We start from the raw sequence: 17,860 nt of genomic DNA, 5'->3' as shown, positions 1-17,860 counted from the left end.
CTGATACTGTCTAAAATCGAGGTATATCACTCTCTGTATGTCTAGTCAGGAATGACTGTTAGTTTCCGTCAGTCACTAAATCTTAGTCTGCATAACCTGGGTTTGGTTCCATATGCAGAACGAGACGGTTCGTCGTGTCATTTGAAGTTCATACATATTCTCAACTAGCTGCTCGTGAATAACTTACATTTTTAATATCATTTTGTTTTAAATAACAAGTACGGTATGTTACTTTGAAGAGGAAATCATGAATACGACGAACTTACTACGTGCATTACCTATCTGACGTAATAACGAGAGTGGTAACATTTCAGGTATGTCATTTATTGCAATAAATGTGAGCTTACAAGCCTTATGGACAGTCTTATCTGTGATAAGGTGTTCCCTGATATTTCTAGTATCGTGGTATTACTTTACATCTTGAGTTATTGCGATACAGAGCAGTGCTCTCTAGTGGTGACTTGTTGGAACCATTTTCAATAGTCAAACGACTGTACCAAGGAGCGATTAGAGGACCCGCTAGACAGCTGCGTGATGTGGGTTGCATGCGAATCAGGTGAAATGCTATTCATGTCTTTCGAATACTTTTGAGCATGACTGTACATGCGTAAACATATCGAATTTTCTCATTGAAAGCCTCTAAACCAATGTGGCAGACGTATGGCATACACAAATGATGTACATGTGGATATGCTTCTGGTGCTTGGTGCATCTGATTACCGGGCTGGTGTTCTCGTTCGTGAATATGCTGCTAGATATCCTCGTCGACGCCATCCAGATGAAAATGTGTTTCGTCGTCTGAAGCTGAGCCTTCAGGTGTAAGGTTCTCTATTTCCCCCAAATTTCTTCCTGTGGGGACACCTGAAGGAGCATGTGCACTCTACTCCACTGACGGATGTGGAAGAATTGATAGCGCGTGTTCATGCAGCTTTGCTGCGAAGGGTCCAGAGCTGTATGATCCAGCGGATTGCGCTATGTTTGGACGTGCAGGGAGGTCGTTTTGAGCATCTGTTGTTCTGAGGACAACGTATTCTGTTGTGAAAGGCATTCAGTCATTAATATGGACATTATTATTGTCACTGGTTGCTAATGTGCTACATCTGAGAGCTCATATTATATGTAATAGAAATGACAAGTAGATGTTGTGTTATTATACTGTACTATCATCTTTAGAATCTCGAAATTGATATTCTTTTTATAGTTACTGTGTCCTATGCCAAGTCATATGTTTCAACTGCCTATTTCTTATTTGTCAGCGCTACAAAATGTTGTAAATTTAGGAAACATGTGACCTAAGAAACGGTGTGTATTACAGTACAAAATGTCAGAAAGAAATTAGCAAATAAAAAAAATGCGCCCCAACGCAGAATCGAACCATCGACCTCCTGCCAACTGTACAGCGTAACTAATATGTGCTGACAGAGGTAGTTATCGTACATATGGTTACAGTGTTGCCAGATTGCCACCCTTTAATGTTCTTTTGCTGCCAAATGTACTCGCCGGCATGTGAGGAGTCGCGCTGCGAAGTCCGAGTGCGCGAATTTCGCTTCACCCTGTATGTCCTGGATGGACGAAAGACGTGCTTGTCAACTTGAAGAATTTCAATTGGTTAACATACCGTCCAACTTGCTTGTTGTTGACTGAACCCAACGCAACGAATTAAACTTGTGGATTGAGGTTTCCCGTAAGATACTTCTGGGGCTTCTTCATAAAGTTTTGACAGGAATCTTTAAAGATATTATTTTCTCTCTTAAATTTGTGAGGCAGTTTTAAATTTTCGGTCAAATCGTGAGCCAACTTTTGAAATTCAGTCTTGGCTAGCGACATTAACATTGACTCTAAATCTCTCATGTGTGCTACAAGCATTTCTTCGAAATTTTCGTCAAATGATGGCTCGAAAAACCCCATCAGAGGTGTTTCAGACGTCTGCAGATTCCCTACTACTGATTTTTATCTCCTTTGCCATGTAGCGCTAGAAACACGATTGGCTTAGACCTTTCGGTCATTACACCTTCCGCAACACTTGAAACCACTGATTTCATTGCAGTCTCAGACTACTCCCCTCGACCTTCTCTGGCATCCTTCTTCTTGAACCTTGGCGTATTGTTCTAAAAACAAAACAAAACAAGAAATTTCTGTACTGTCCAGCTTTTTTATGGCCCATACTATCTAACTCACATTTCTCACCGAAACTTGGTGGAAGCTGAAACCGGGTTGAGAGAGCGGGATTTCATTTTTAGAATACAATCTAAATTAGACTACTTAAATATTAATATTAGTATGACAATATTACTTCTTACCTTCAAAATCGGGAACTGATGTTTAAAATTACAATGTTCATAAGCTTTCACAAGCAGTAACAAATACAGCGTACTTGTGACACAAATCAACATTTACATCACTGGAGTTCCAGCAAATGCCCGATATCTGCACTTCGTGTCAAGCACTGCATGCGCCCGCTATCTAGCGGCAAAGCCGAGAAACACCTAGTACCCCCTCCTTCCCGCCGGTCCATATTATAGTTGAATCGCCACGTGCAAAACGGGCCTGAAGTCATTCCCACCACATTTCGAAAAAACTAATAAAAACGTAATTACACTTTAACCATTGTTTTTAGTGAAATAAATATCAGTAGTGCATAATATTTGTGTAAATATTAGTTTTTGTTTCACAAGGTGAAAAAATAAGAATTGTGCACATAAAATAAACTTAAGCTTCGATGACGGAGGTCCTTTTAGCACGTTTCGGAGTTTCGTATAGTAGATACTGTTTTTTCCTCCTAATAAATACATTCAACAGTGGCTTTAATAATAACCAGTAATAACGAATTTCTGCCACAATAAGTTTTTAATCCTCGCTGGAATTTATAATGAGCTACGAACCTCTCATGCTTTCTAAGAGCACTTTTGATTATGCTGAAATCCCTGTCACACTGGAGAAAGGAGGTTACAGTCAGCTCCAATAACGCCCGTTCTCGACAAACGTGATTTATGTTCTGTCCTCCCAAGTCCTCGGACTATAAGTGTAATACAGTACCTGATGAAGGAACACTTTGCAGGAACTTACAGAGGATAGTATATACTTCATTGGGTCCTTGTCTTCCAGTGTCTTCATGATATTCTTACATATGTGCATTATTTTTTGATGTCATGAATACAAAATATATCAGCTGTCATCTGCCGGAGATAAAATGTATCCTGGACGGAGTTCTGTAAATTTTAACATTATGCATGTAGAAAAAACTAATAGTAGATACATGGGGCTCGTCTGTTCTTTTCGCTTCTTCTGTAAGCTCAGTACAAAATTTTTGGGCCCGTCTTTTGTGAACCATTAGCTCTCGAGTTAAGGTGAGGGCTTCTCAATTTCACGTTCACCTCCTCATATACGCTGTACCAGTCTGTTTGAGGATGTCTGAAGTGCAAATTGAAACAGTCCATGAAAAATTATGCATAAGCTCACCTTTACCCCGGGATGTTTCTCTTTAAAGAACTTATGCATCTATAGTATGTTAAGTCTGCCATCTAAATATTCTATGTAATTGCCAGCGTAATGACTTTCTTTGACCGGAAAACATTCAATGTGTTGTCAGGTAGGTTCTCTTGTTTTTAATGGAAGAGCTCCCTCGACACGCTAGAAGAGCTTGAGTAACTGATTGAAGTCCTTATACTGCAGTAACCAAGCATCTGAGTGAGTGCCTTCTAGCCTTAAAGGATGCATCTACCCTTCAGCAACATGTCAGTGTGCTTAACTCCATTTTGGATATTTCCTGACTGAGGCCCCGTTAGCATGTGGCTATTCAGTTGGAGTCACGAACAATGGCGATCGAGTTAAGGCTTGTTCTGTGCAACAACGTTACACGTTCTCCTGCAGCCAATGAACGTACAGTAGTGTTCTGAGTTCTCTGCTATGAATGTCGTAGTCAATGCGAGCATTAAACGTGATCGTAGGGAGTTATTTAGTGAATTTTTATTCCGTTTGTTGCGAGTTGTCATCGCTGATGGTGATGGTAAGCGACAAATTATACATACGCATATGAGAGATATAATTTGCAGGATACACGTTTTCTTCAAGCGCAAAGCACGTGTGTTCAAGTACCGAAATAGTCGCTTGGAAAGGGCTACACTGAAACCACCGTCCGCGCCTCTAACTGCGCGAACCGCCACCGTTTGTGAATCTGACTGTAACTTCCGTTCCCCCCCACACGTAATTAGGGTTACTGTAAATATAATTGGCCTCCTTTCCAGGATGACTTGGCCTTAGCGACATGATAATAGACGCAGTATACACTGAGTTTCATACAGTGAAACGACGGCCACATCTTGGACGACATCTCACCACTTTCCTGGCACAAGGAGTCACGACTGACTGGCACAAGGTAGCTGTGTCGAGCAGCACGCTGAGGGTAAGCGCTTGCTAAAATCATTCGGTCACTAACCTCTACGAGTTTAATGAACACGGCACGCGTCTCCAGTATTCTCGTATCTGCACCTGGCCATCCAATGATTCAAATGGCCCTGAGCAATATGGGACTTAACTTCTGAGGTCATCAGTCCCCTAGAACTTAGAATTACTTAAACCTAGCTAACCTAAGGACATCACACACATCCATGCCTGAGGCAGGATTTGAACCTGCGACCGTAGCGGTCGCGCGGTTCCAGACTGTAGCGCCTAGAACCGCGCGGCCACTCTGGCCTGGTCATCCAGATTTAGGCTTTCCGTGACTTCCCTAAGTCGCTCAAGGCAATTGACAAGATGTTTTCCTTGAAGGGGCACGGCAGATTTCCTTCCCCATCCCTGAAACAATCCGAGCTTGTGCTCCACCCGTAATGACCACAATGTTGACGGGACGTTAAACCCAAATCTTCCTTCGTTCGTTCATTCGTTCGTCCCCACCTTCTTTCCTCCCTCCCACTGCAAGAGCTAATACACTGAATAGCCAAAGAGACAGGTACACCTGCCTAATATCGTGTAAGGGCCCCACGAGCACGCACAAGTGCCGCAACACGACGTGGCATGGACTCGACTATTGCCTAAAGTAGTGCTGGAGGGAACTGACACCCTGAATCCTGCAGGACTGTCCACAAATCCGTAAGAAAACGAGTGGGTGGAGATCTCTTTTGAACAGCACGTTTCAAGGCATCCCAAATATGCTCAACAATGTTCATGTCCGGGAAGTTCGGTGGCCAGCGGAAGTGTTTAAACTCAAAAGAGTATTCCTGGAGCCACTCTGTAGCAATTCTGGACCTGTGGGGTGTCGCATTGTCCTGCTGAAATTTCCCAAGTCCGTCGGAATGCACAATGAACATGTATGGATGTAGGTGATCAGACAGGATGCTTACGTATGTGTCACCTGTCAGAGTCGTATCTAGACACATCAGGGGTCCCATATCACTCCAACTGCTCACGCCCCAAACCATTGCAGAGCCTCCACCAGCTTGAACAGTCCCCTGCTGGGTCAATTGAGTCATGATGTTGTCTCTATACCCGTACACGTCTATCGTTTAGATATAACTTGAAACGAGAATCGTCCAACCAGGCAACATGTCAATGTTCACGGGCCCGGGCAAGGCGTAAAACTTTGTGCCAGTCAGTCATCAAAGGTACACCAGCGCGCCTTCGGCTCTGAAAGCCCGTATCGATGACCTTTCGTTGAATGGTTCGAACGCTGACATTTGTTGATGAGCCAGCATTGAAATCTACAGCAATTTACGAAAGGGTTTCACTTCTGTCATATGGATCGATTCTCTTCACTCGTCGTTGGTCCCGTTCTTCCAGGATCTTTTTCCAGCCGCAGCGATGTTAGGGATTTGATGTTTTACCAGATTCCTGATATTCACGGTACACTCATGAAATGGTCGTTCGGGAAAATTCCCACTTTATCGCTACCTCGGAGATGCTGTGTCCCATCGCTCCCGTTCCGGCTATAACGCCGTGTTCAAACACACTTAAATCTTTATAACCTGTCATTGTAGCAGCGGTAACCGATCTAAAAACTGCACCAGACACTTTTTGTCTCATATAGGCGTTGCTTAACGCAGCGCCGTATTCTGCATGTTTACGTCTCTCTGTATTGAATACGCACGCCTATACTAGTTTCTTTGGCGTCTCAGTGCAAAAGCCAGGGTCTCCCACTCTCTAATTCCCCTGAGTGCCAAAATGGCGCTCTTCTTGCGATTAAGCTGGGCAGTTTGGTTCATCCGCCAACTGTGTGTATCGTATTAAAATTATTGCTGTGCTGACTTACCACTGTTATTGGTGAGTCCTCTTTCTTACCTCTCACCATCAATATTTTCATGAAGTTTTCTAAATGTCCACGAATCATTCGACTTCGCACAGGCATCTACTGCGGCTACTCAAAGGCGACCTCTTGCCAGTTAGCCTTTCAGGTAATCCGTTGCTTCCATCTGGCAAAGGTTTGTGATTGTGTTCCTATTGCCATAATTTGCCAGGAGCTAGGGGTCCGTTCCTTGAATTTGCGAGTCCCGTTGCCCAGGTCGTAACTTCTGTGGCCTCTTCGGAGATGTTCCTTAAGAAGACTCCTTAGTTTGTGGGTAGCCAGTGCGAGACCTACCGGTGTGGTATTGCTCACAACCACAGGGAGGGTGGCGCTTCAGTTACTTGAATCTCCTTATTAATTGCTGGTATGCAGTAATCTTGATCGCAGATGGTCGACTGTGCGGAAGGGATTCTTGGTCATATGTCGTGGCGCCCAGGACACGGGGGCGTTCACTGTAAGTGGTTTAAAGACGGCTTCACCTAGGTCGATTTACACGACTGTTGCGGTGAGACCATTAGTGCTGATGCATGAAAAATGACATCAGGTATCAATGACAAAATTTAACATAATAGCAGACGCCCTGCATTGTGGCAGGAGTTTGCGTTTAGGTGTTATATATATATATATATATATATATATATATATATATATATATATATATATATATATACACTCCTGGAAATGGAAAAAAGAACACATTGACACCGGTGTGTCAGGCCCACCATACTTGCTCCGGACACTGCGAGAGGGCTGTACAAGCAATGATCACACGCACGGCACAGCGGACACACCAGGAACCGCGGTGTTGGCCGTCGAATGGCGCTAGCTGCGCAGCATTTGTGCACCGCCGCCGTCAGTGTCAGCCAGTTTGCCGTGGCATACGGAGCTCCATCGCAGTCTTTAACACTGGTAGCATGCCGCGACAGCGTGGACGTGAACCGTATGTGCAGTTGACGGACTTTGAGCGAGGGCGTATAGTGGGCATGCGGGAGGCCGGGTGGACGTACCACCGAATTGCTCAACACGTGGGGCGTGAGGTCTCCACAGTACATCGATGTTGTCGCCAGTGGTCGGCGGAAGGTGCACGTGCCCGTCGACCAGGGACCGGACCGCAGCGACGCACGGATGCACGCCAAGACCGTAGGATCCTACGCAGTGCCGTAGGGGACCGCACCGCCACTTCCCAGCAAATTAGGGACACTGTTGCTCCTGGGGTATCGGCGAGGACCATTCGCAACCGTCTCCATGAAGCTGGGCTACGGTCCCGCAAACCGTTAGGCCGTCTTCCGCTCACGCCCCAACATCGTGCAGCCCGCCTCCAGTGGTGTCGCGACAGGCGTGAATGGAGGGACGAATGGAGACGTGTCGTCTTCAGCGATGAGAGTCGCTTCTGCCTTGGTGCCAGTGATGGTCGTATGCGTGTTTGGCGCCGTGCAGGTGAGCGCCACAATCAGGACTGCATACGACCGAGGCACACAGGGCCAACACCCGGCATTATGGTGTGGGGAGCGATCTCCTACACTGGCCGTACACCACTGGTGATCGTCGAGGCGACACTGAATAGTGCACGGTACATCCAAGCCGTCATCGAACCCATCGTTCTACCATTCCTAGACCGGCAAGGGAACTTGCTATTCCAACAGGACAATGCACGTCCGCATGTATCCCGTGCCACCCAACGTGCTCTAGAAGGTGTAAGTCAACTACCCTGGCCAGCAAGATCTCCGGATCTGTCCCCCATTGAGCATGTTTGGGACTGGATGAAGGGTCGTCTCACGCGGTCTGCACGTCCAGCACGAACGCTGGTCCAACTGAGGCGCCAGGTGGAAATGGCATGGCAAGCCGTTCCACAGGACTACATCCAGCATCTCTACGATCGTCTCCATGGGAGAATAGCAGCCTGCATTGCTGCGAAAGGTGGATATACACTGTACTAGTGCCGACATTGTGCATGCTCTGTTGCCTGTGTTTATGTGCCTGTGGTTCTATCAGTGTGATCATGTGATGTATCTGACCCCAGGAATGTGTCAATAAAGTTTCCCCTTCCTGGGACAATGAATTCACGGTGTTCTTATTTCAATTTCCAGGAGTATATATATATATATATATATATATATATATATATATATATATATATATATATATATATGTTCATCATTAATGCTCTTATCTACGAAACAAACATATTTGCAGGGTATTTAGAGGAAATTCCGATTGATTCAGCACAATGGTGTGCTGAAAGAACCGTTACGAAGCTTACGGAGTACCTCTGGAATGATATATAGGGTCGGTTTGGTGCTGCTCAAAAACCAGGCACAATACTATAGGATGAATGAAAACAAATATGGCCGTTATGGTACCATAAAAGAATAAAAAGCCTTTCCCGTAGCTAAAATGTTGTAACAGTTTCAGAAGAAAGTCACGTAATTTGTTAATTACGTTGCTGGAGTCGGACTGAACACCAATGGATGTCTGGCGACTCATTACCACGGCCTTATCTCTCTCTGTAGACGCCGGAAAGACTCGGCAGAAAGAGCCATCGCTAATTTCTTCCTTAGATCTCTTCAAGACGGACTAGTTTGCAGATTAATTAGTTTTACGGTAGCGAACGCTAAACCAGTAACGCCCAAGTTTGTAATTATCTGGGGTAGAAATGTCGGGCTTGGTGGCGCTATTGGCGAATCCCTCGCCTGCGAACATGTAAAAGCAGAGGTCGCGGTAGTATATTTCACGAGGCGACCGGCACGCCTTGTTTCTCGAGCGAAGAGGCGCTCTGAATGCAGTTCGTGACGTTTGGTTAGAAACGGAGTGCTCGCTGATCCTGCTTTCTGCGGCGAGTGCGCAGTTGTTTGTTGGCGGATCTGGCGAGGCGCGTGCAAGGTCAAGGATGCGGTTGGACCGGCGACACGTGTCTCCCAGGGCCCTTCAGTTTCAAATGCAGCCTGCACAGCGCAGAATACAGGGCATCAGTGCATGCTCTTTTACTCTATTCAAGGCACAGTAAACGAGTGCAAAAATAGCAATTAACAGGAAGAACCGGTTGTTTAGCCGAGTCCCAATAAAGACACAAACCAAATAATGTTAATAAATGAAATTAAGACTTATTAAACACACAGTAACAGGGTTCGTAGTTTCTTTATAACAAGATTCATGCCGAAATTAAAAGCAACCGCTCACGTATAATACGTTGATTCCTTTGCGATGCGTTGCAATAGTTATAACTTACGTATTCATGTGTTTTGTTGATTACTTTTGAAGAATGAGAAAGTTCAGCATCGGAAATATGGGATTCATTATGCTAATTACCGTATGTCACATATTTAGATAGCAAGCTGGAGTTGTCACAGAGCTTCCTTATTTGGGCGAAGAATTCCGCAAGACGATATTTTGACATTTTTCTTTGTGACTGCTGTCTTCATAAATGAGTCTATGCCCATAAACTAGAACGGAGACCCCTATCTTTTATCGCCACTTTATTATTGCCGAAAATTTTTATTGTTATTACCTTTTTTGTTATTTAATATGAAAATGGGTTTGTCACAGTGGTTCAGATTCATATTTCTAGTTTCTTGGTCCATTACTGTCGACGTATAAAGTTTTGCTAAGGTGTCGCATATTATGACTGAACATCGTATTATTTTAATCTATAATATGATGTGTCACAAATAGGCCTGCAGTGCATATTCTGCGCATATGTAAAACCTTGTCATCCCAATAACGCATATGATTCTGTAGTTAGAACGAAGTCTCTGCTAATCCTTTCCCCCAAGGAATGCTAGTCCTAGAGCCTCACCGAATAGTGGAAGAGCCACTACGGGATTTGAAAAGGATAGAGAAGGACTAGAAGGCATATTGAAGCTTCAGTTATTTATGTAGGCCTGCTCGGGTGGTGCAGTTGGTAGAGCACTCTATGAAATGTGGATATACAAGTTTGGGTCTCTCCACCATGCTGTTTTAGCTTCCCTGAAAAGATACTTCGACAGGACAAAGTGATGCAATTCCTTAATTTTATACATAGCACCCTCCAACAATGTGAAATGCAGCAAGTGGATGTAACGCTGACTCAACGAATGGACGATAAACAGTAGAGAAATATTGAGCTATACAGTTTTAAAAGTTACCCACAACCTCTCATTGTCCATGAACGATAAGGAAGGAATCATTTCACCACGTCCAAAAACTGTTCGAATGTTTCCGTGTCAAGTAGAATAAAGCCTCAAACTTAGTGCAATTAATTCCAACTTCATTATCAGAAGCATCAGCCTACAGTATTAAAAAGACTACGATCCCATGTCATTGTCACCAAATAGTTTACTTACGACTGAGGGTCAGTAGGAGAGCCACTGGTCACATTAGGTTCTAGGCGTAAATGACAGCATGGTAACTCTTTCTCTCTTATACTTATTGCGCCGAGCTGTTAAAGGCGCTACAGTCTGGAACCGCACGACCGCTACAGTCGCAGGTTCGAATCCTGCCTCGGGCATGTATGTGTGTGATGTCCTTAGGTTAGTTAGGTTTAAGTAGTTCTAAGTTCTAGGGGACTTATGACCACAGCAGTTGAGTCCCATAGTGCTCAGCGCCATTTGAACCATATACTTATTGCTTCATTCTCTCTTCAGCGGTCTCTTATAATATTTGAGTCTCAGTGCTTGTAAGTAAGAAACAAAATTTTCTTGTGCACAAACAGTTTCTACATCTACATCTACATCTACATACATACTCCGCAATCCACCATACGGTGTGTGCCGGAGGGTACTTCGTACCACAACTAGCATCTTGTTTATTGTGCCAAATCGAAAGCTACCGTGCTCATCCATCGCAGATTTTTCTTCTTCCGATGCAATCGGATCGAGCACCATTTATTGAAAAATTGAGAGTCACATGCCTAAAATCTTATCCTTATGACAAAAGCCGGCAGACCGGAAGTAGACTAGTAGGTACCAAAGGCAACCATCAGATGGATTTTCCAGACAACTTCGACAGGAGCAAGTTTCAAATTTCCAACCGTCTCTCCTGATTTAGATGTTTGGCTGTTTCATTAAATTCCTCTTGACGAATTGCGGGTTGGTTCTTATGAGAAGGCTAAGCTATCTTATCCTTCTAAAATTCGACCAACTGCTCTGTCTCTAATGACCTAGTGATGAGTGAAATGCCCCTTTTTTTTTGCTTCCTTCATTCTTGCCATTCTAATCGAGGCGTCACTATCCAGAGGATGAAATCTAGTTCGAAAAATTTTACGCTACATCTTCAATTTCCTGTTGCCTTCATTGGTAATAAAAACTTCAGTTTTATACTAGCTGTATTAGAAACGAAAATACTGACAACGCTTGGTACGTTGTGTGGAAAGGCAATTTTGTCCTGTCTCCAGAAGGAAACCCCTGTCCCGAAATTCATAGTTTCGATACTGTGGAGCGTCGAAGTATGAGAACGACGGCGTCGCTCTGTGTTCGGATTGGGTTTGCCAGCCCAATTAGTTCTGCAACCTATGAGTACTAGTCGTCAGTAAAATAGATTCACGGAATAGCACTCTTGCCCAAGCGCTGCATCTTCCCGTAATCATTTGTTCTTGTCAAATTTTTTGTTCTGTTATGTACCTGTGGAGTAACGTTGTTGACAGCATAATGGCATATACTCCCTTTGCTGACAAACAGCAATGTTGTAGCCACTAAGGAAATAAGAAAACTCCTTGCAAAGAAATCAAATGAACCCTCAATGAAGTTTACAATTAAAGACATACCCGGAAAAATGGGCTAACCCTCAAATGTAAAAGCTTAGAGGTAAGTGTTGTCATCTGTTGCTTGGTACGGGAACTATCAGAATTGACATTGGTCTCACCCATAAATATCACATTAGGAGATTTAGGGAGGAGATCAATGTTAATTTTGATAGTTCACGAATCCAGCAACAGATGGCAACATTTACCTTTAAGTTTTTACATTAGAGGATTAGTCCGTTTTTCCACGCATGTCTTCAATTGGTCAGTACATTCAGTTCATAATCATGGAATTCTTTTCTGCGAAGTACATAAAATATAAACTTAGTCTTAAAACTAGAGAAAAGGGCTGTAAGAAAATTAAGCAAAAATAGTTATCTGGCTAACTGCAAAGATCTGTTGAAAACGCTGGAGATGTTAACTACACTCTGTGAGTACATTTACCAATTAGTTGGTCATATCAAAAGAAACATTGATAATTACTGCATAAACAGCTCTATCACAGACCAGGAATCAAGATCTAGAGTGAACATATATTCACCAAGAAAGAATAAACACAAAACTCAAAATAGTGTTTTCTAGCAAAAAATAAAACTTTACAATAAATTGTCCAAGGATATTAAAGAGTTTCTCTTAAGCAATACATTCTCTCCTGTGAAGGATTACTTACATAATACACAGCAAGGTGCTGCGACCAGGCGAAACTACTTTTCGTCCGGTCGTAACTGTAGGGTCATTGATAGCTCTGGGAGAAAACTCATCAAACTAGAACACAAGAAATACTAGTTCACTTTATTACATAAATGAATAAGAGATTTACTTAACTTTGCCACACTTCTGTGCCACACGAGTGCTGGATAATTTACAACTGTCATTGACTGTGAAAGCTTCACTTGATGCACTAAGTAATACACTGTTCTCTTGAGGTACAATGTTCTACATTTACAGCAGTACAAGTTCATCTGAAACTTCAGCAGCTCGTTGGTCCTACACTATGATACTGACTTCTGCAGATGATGTTACAAACTGGCTGAGCTCTTGCATGCTCGACACTATATTGACCTCAGCGTCAGGGCGCTGCTATCTGAGAGAGAGGCGTGATTTTCTGTAGTGCCTCCCAACGGTTGTTGCTGATTGCAGCAAACTCTCACTAATGTCTGCCGTATCTATTCGCCTTCCCGACTTCGGCGTGGCACTATTCTCTGGAGAATAATACGAAACAAGGGTTTTCTAACAATGTAATATAATTAAATAATAATAATAAAGCATGGCTCTCATTTCACATCACTCTATTTTCCTTTCTGGTAAACCTTAGACCAAAGTCCCACAGTGGACATTAATAGCATCTGATCCTTTTTCTGAACTCTAGTTTTCACTGATTGTGGAGGGAAGATGACTGTTTCCAAGAAAACAAATGGTAAGTTGCTGTACAGAACATGGAAACCAAGCCCTGTCGCCAAAGTCCTGCTGTCAGCTTATAGTCTTATTAGTACTAGGTTATGTAATAAAGCGTGTATACTGTGTATAATGTGTATGATAATTGGTACTGAGATATAAATGAACAGTGTAGCACAATATTTTTCAGTTACTAACTAACTTCTTTGCAGAACATATTGTACATTAGGAATAAACCGAACGTTGCGATGTTTTATACAGACTGACCTTTTTTATTCAAGAGGATGGAGTCTGCAATCTCCATCTAGCCACCCTAATTTGGTTTTCTGTGGTTTTCAAAAAAAATGTTCAAATGTGTGTGAAATCTTATGGGACTTAACTGCTAAGGTCATCAGTCCCTAAGCTTACACACTGCTTAACTTAAATTATCCTAAGGACAAACACACACACCCGTGCCCGAGGGAGGACTCGAACCTCCGCCTGGATCAGCCACAGAGATGATGTGGTTTTCCTAAATTACTTCAGGTAAATGTTGGGGTGATTCTTACTATAAGGCCCCGATAGACTACCTGTCACATCCTTGTAAAAGTAACCTGTAGATATGTAAAATCTCTATATTTCAATTACGGTTGCTTTTGTTCTTAAACTGTAATGCCAAGGTATCTCAAATACTCTTCTAAAAGTGATCCACGGATGAATATAACTTCTCCTATTACTACCACTGTTACTACCACCAGTACACAAGTATCAATATGCTGCTTGCTTCTGGCAAAGTTGATGGCAATTCCACTGCTGCAGCACGATTGTATGCATAAGTTTCCCAAAAAGAGATATTGTGCGATATTCGACGTCCGCAACAAATGAGACATGATTACGAGACACACAAAAGCAAATAGGTGCTGTATTTTCTGTCTATAATATTCCCGAAATTGTAGTGTGTACGTACTAAAAAGGGCATTTTTGTCCTTGTTACATTTCCTTGCACGTACAGTAACACTCAAAGATCTTGAGAAATTTACTGTACGTATGGTACACCTTCAGAAGTGTCTTTATTTTACAGGTCGGTCTTGATCACATAATTTTTTTTCTTTTACATTTCACTATGATTAGTTTCGGCTACTGCCATCTTCAGATCTATTACAAAAACTAAAACAGTGTGTAACCAACTAAATTTGTTTGCTGACGCTAAAAGTCCTGGTGCTACATAGAAAACACTCCGTCTTCAGGCCACAAGTGGCCTACCGGAACCATCCTCCAGGGGGATGCGGATAGGAGGGGCGTGGGGTCAGCACACTGCTCTCCCGGTCGTTATGATGGTATTCTGGACCGGAGCCGCTACTATTCGGTCGAGTAGCTCCTCAATTGGCATCACGAGGCTGAGTGCACCCCGAAAAATTGCAACAGCGCATGGCGGCCTGGTTGGTCACCCATCCAAGTGCCGAACACGCCCGACAGCGCTTAACTTCGGTGATCTCACGGGAACCGGTGTATCCACTGTGGCAAGGCCGTTGCCCCCTGGTGCTACATAAGAAAGATAAAATGTTTACATGATTAACAGCCATGTATACTAGCCATACATACCATAAAATATTCTGATGTAGTATCAACGTCAAACTGAACATGTAGGTGCGTAATATGTGCTGGTGATGATCAGAATGTGCCTGGTATTTATGCAAGAAAACTAAGGCCAGCAGAGGGAACTACAGCTAGGCTACATGATTAACCAGTATTGCAATTGTAATGGTTAAAAAAAAAAGTTCAAATGTGTGTGAAATCTTATGGGACTTAGCTGCTAAGGTCATCAGTCCCTAAGCTTACACACTACTTAACCTAAATTTTCCTAAGGACAAACACACACACTCATGCCCGAGGGAGGACTCGAACCTCCGCCGGGACCAGCCGCACAGTCCATGGCTGCAGCGCCTTGACCGTTCGGCTAATCCCGCGCGGCGGTTAAAATGTGGTACGCATAGTCATTAATTATAATTACTTCACATGAAAAAACGAGTGTCTGACGATAAAACATTTACTGACATACTCGACGTGGAACTGGATCCATACTTAAAATCCACATAAAAAGTGCAAATATTAATAATGTGAAGCTTCTAGCCTGGTAAGGTAAAACATACAGTTGTATAAAAGCCAGTATAAAAAGTATAAGATTAAAAACACCTATAAAATAAAGTCTTACAGCCTGTCAGATCAATTACCGTAAAGGTAATTGTAAGGTAATTAACGAAGCTGTGACCATTAACTAAAAATTAAAAAATCGATACTCGATAGTACATCCGGAGTGCGGTCTCAATGGCGGCAATTCGTGGCTTCTCTGTATGACGTCCTTGTTTTCCTGCGGTGGAACTTGGGGAGGAAGGCGAAGTGTCCTGGTCGCCGGCGGTCGGCGCACACGACCGCAAGCCGTTCCGCTGGGGCGCTCGACGCTGTTCAAACCAACAGGTTTTTGAATACATTAAAATAAGCATTTAGGTTAAACTCATTCTGTTCATTCAGCAGTAATTCCGGTTGCCGTTTTCTGTGCACATAGATCTCCATTTCTTCGAATACGTCCAATAAGTGTCCCTTTGGCGCCCTATGCAACACTTTCATATTATTCTCTATATTTCATACCGAATGTTTTTCTCTGTCTAAATGTGTACCAAAAGCGCTCTTATTTTGGTTATATGTATGCTCTCTAAAATGAGCCTTGAAATTCCTTCCTGTCTGACGGATATAAAACCTGGTACAGTCTTGGTAGTTGATTTTATAGACACCAGATGCCAAATATTTGTTGCTGTTGTTGCCAACTTTGTGGCGTACTCTTCGTTTGAAATCAAATTTTTATTTTCGTTTTTCTGAAAGCCTGCGCAGTTCTGTCGGAGAATGCACCATTATTTGACACAGCAACAAATTTCTTGCCCTCTGGTTCTATTGTGTCCTTATCACATACTTTTTATTTTAGTTTGTTGTAAAGTTTCATTACGTCACGATCCTTATATCCGTTTACCTTGGCTACTTATCTAATCACACTTAATTCATCCACCTCGTCATTAAGGGGTGAGTGGCAGTTTTAGCATCCTGCTGATCATAGCCCATTTATGCTTCTTAGGGTGACAAGATTTCGCATTTATAATCGTGTCAGTGGTCGTCGTCTTCCTAAATATGCTAATTTTATGCCTTCCGCCCCTTTTAGTCAAACTAAGATCCAAAAAACTTATACTTCCTACTTCCAGTTCCATTGTGAATTTGATTTTTTTCGTGTATCAGACCCATTCTTTCTTCTACCTCGAATATTTCACTTTCGTCACCATTGTACAGTAATATGATGTCGTCTGCATAACATCTGCAACAGATAATTTTTTCGCAGATCTCAGGATTTTGTTCGAAAACCTATTTTCTAGTTCATTTACAAATATCTCAGCTAAAGTACCATACAACTGTTACCCATTGCGAGCCCGTCCTTCTGATAAAAAGTCTTATCGTTCAACTTAAAATAATTAAAAGACAACACAAGTTCTAAAATTTCCAAATGTTCTACTATTTCGCCCTTACTAATCATCTTATACGTTAGCACGTTATTCCTTATATCTCCAATGTATCGTTTACTGGGACGTTGGTATAAAAGTTAACAATATCGAAAGAAGCCGTCGTAGCTCCAGCCGGGATTGGTACATCCTTAATCTCATTCGCAAATTTATAACTATTCTTGACATTGAATGATTTTTTATAACTATGTGATGCTCTTAGTTCCTTGTTGCATTCGCGGTTCAATTTGTAATTGGGACATGACTTACTATCAATAACCGGCCGAATCGGTCCCCCTCTCTTGTGTAACTTAATTTGCCAACGAAGCACAGGAATGGATGGATTCATCATTTTTAATCTACGTTTCTCTTTTTCATCTGGAAACAAAAAGATACTGTTCTCAGTTGTTTTCCTTACATCTGACTAAAATTTGTTCACAGCATTTTTCTTGACTTCAACTATCTTATTATCTGCAAGAAATTTTTCAGTTTTTTGGATGTAATCGCAATCATAAGTTGCGACAACCGAATTCCCTTCGTCAGCCCTCGTAACTAACGCCCTTTCCATTTCCAATTACTGATTTAGACATTTAAGTGCTTCTAAATGTTTTGAATTTTTATGTTCGTAGCGACCTACTTTGGATATACATTTGTTAGTTTTTACTGCTATGTTCATTTTATCAAATTTGCTGAGTTTAGCCACGTCACAAGCAACGTTTACTTGCGCAATAGTATGTTTGGTTACGCTTGGGCTCAATTTCGGAGTGATACTGAAATTTAAACCCTTATTCAGAAGATCCATTTCATTATCCATCATTTTTATGTTCGTGAGATTAACCACCCTGTTCGCAAATTGATGTTTGCCTTCCCGCTTTTCGTCTAATCTTACATTATTCTTCGTCTGTTAACTGGAGATTTTCTTGCTATGTCTCATTGCGATCTTTTTCTGTTCATTGT

The 17,860-nt window shown here is 42.5% G+C and overlaps 1 pseudogene; it reads right to left on the bottom strand.

Annotated features, from left to right (window-relative positions):
• Positions 1-14,780: 14,780 nt before the first annotated feature.
• On the bottom strand, positions 14,781-14,898 carry LOC126471692 (5S ribosomal RNA; annotated as a pseudogene).
• Between the last annotated feature and the right edge of the window lie 2,962 nt (positions 14,899-17,860).

Source organism: Schistocerca serialis, chromosome 3 (assembly GCF_023864345.2).
Source record: "Schistocerca serialis cubense isolate TAMUIC-IGC-003099 chromosome 3, iqSchSeri2.2, whole genome shotgun sequence".
Lineage (NCBI taxonomy): Eukaryota > Metazoa > Arthropoda > Insecta > Orthoptera > Acrididae > Schistocerca > Schistocerca serialis.
Note: the sequence above shows the minus strand (reverse complement) of the source record. Positions and strands in the feature narration are given on the sequence as shown.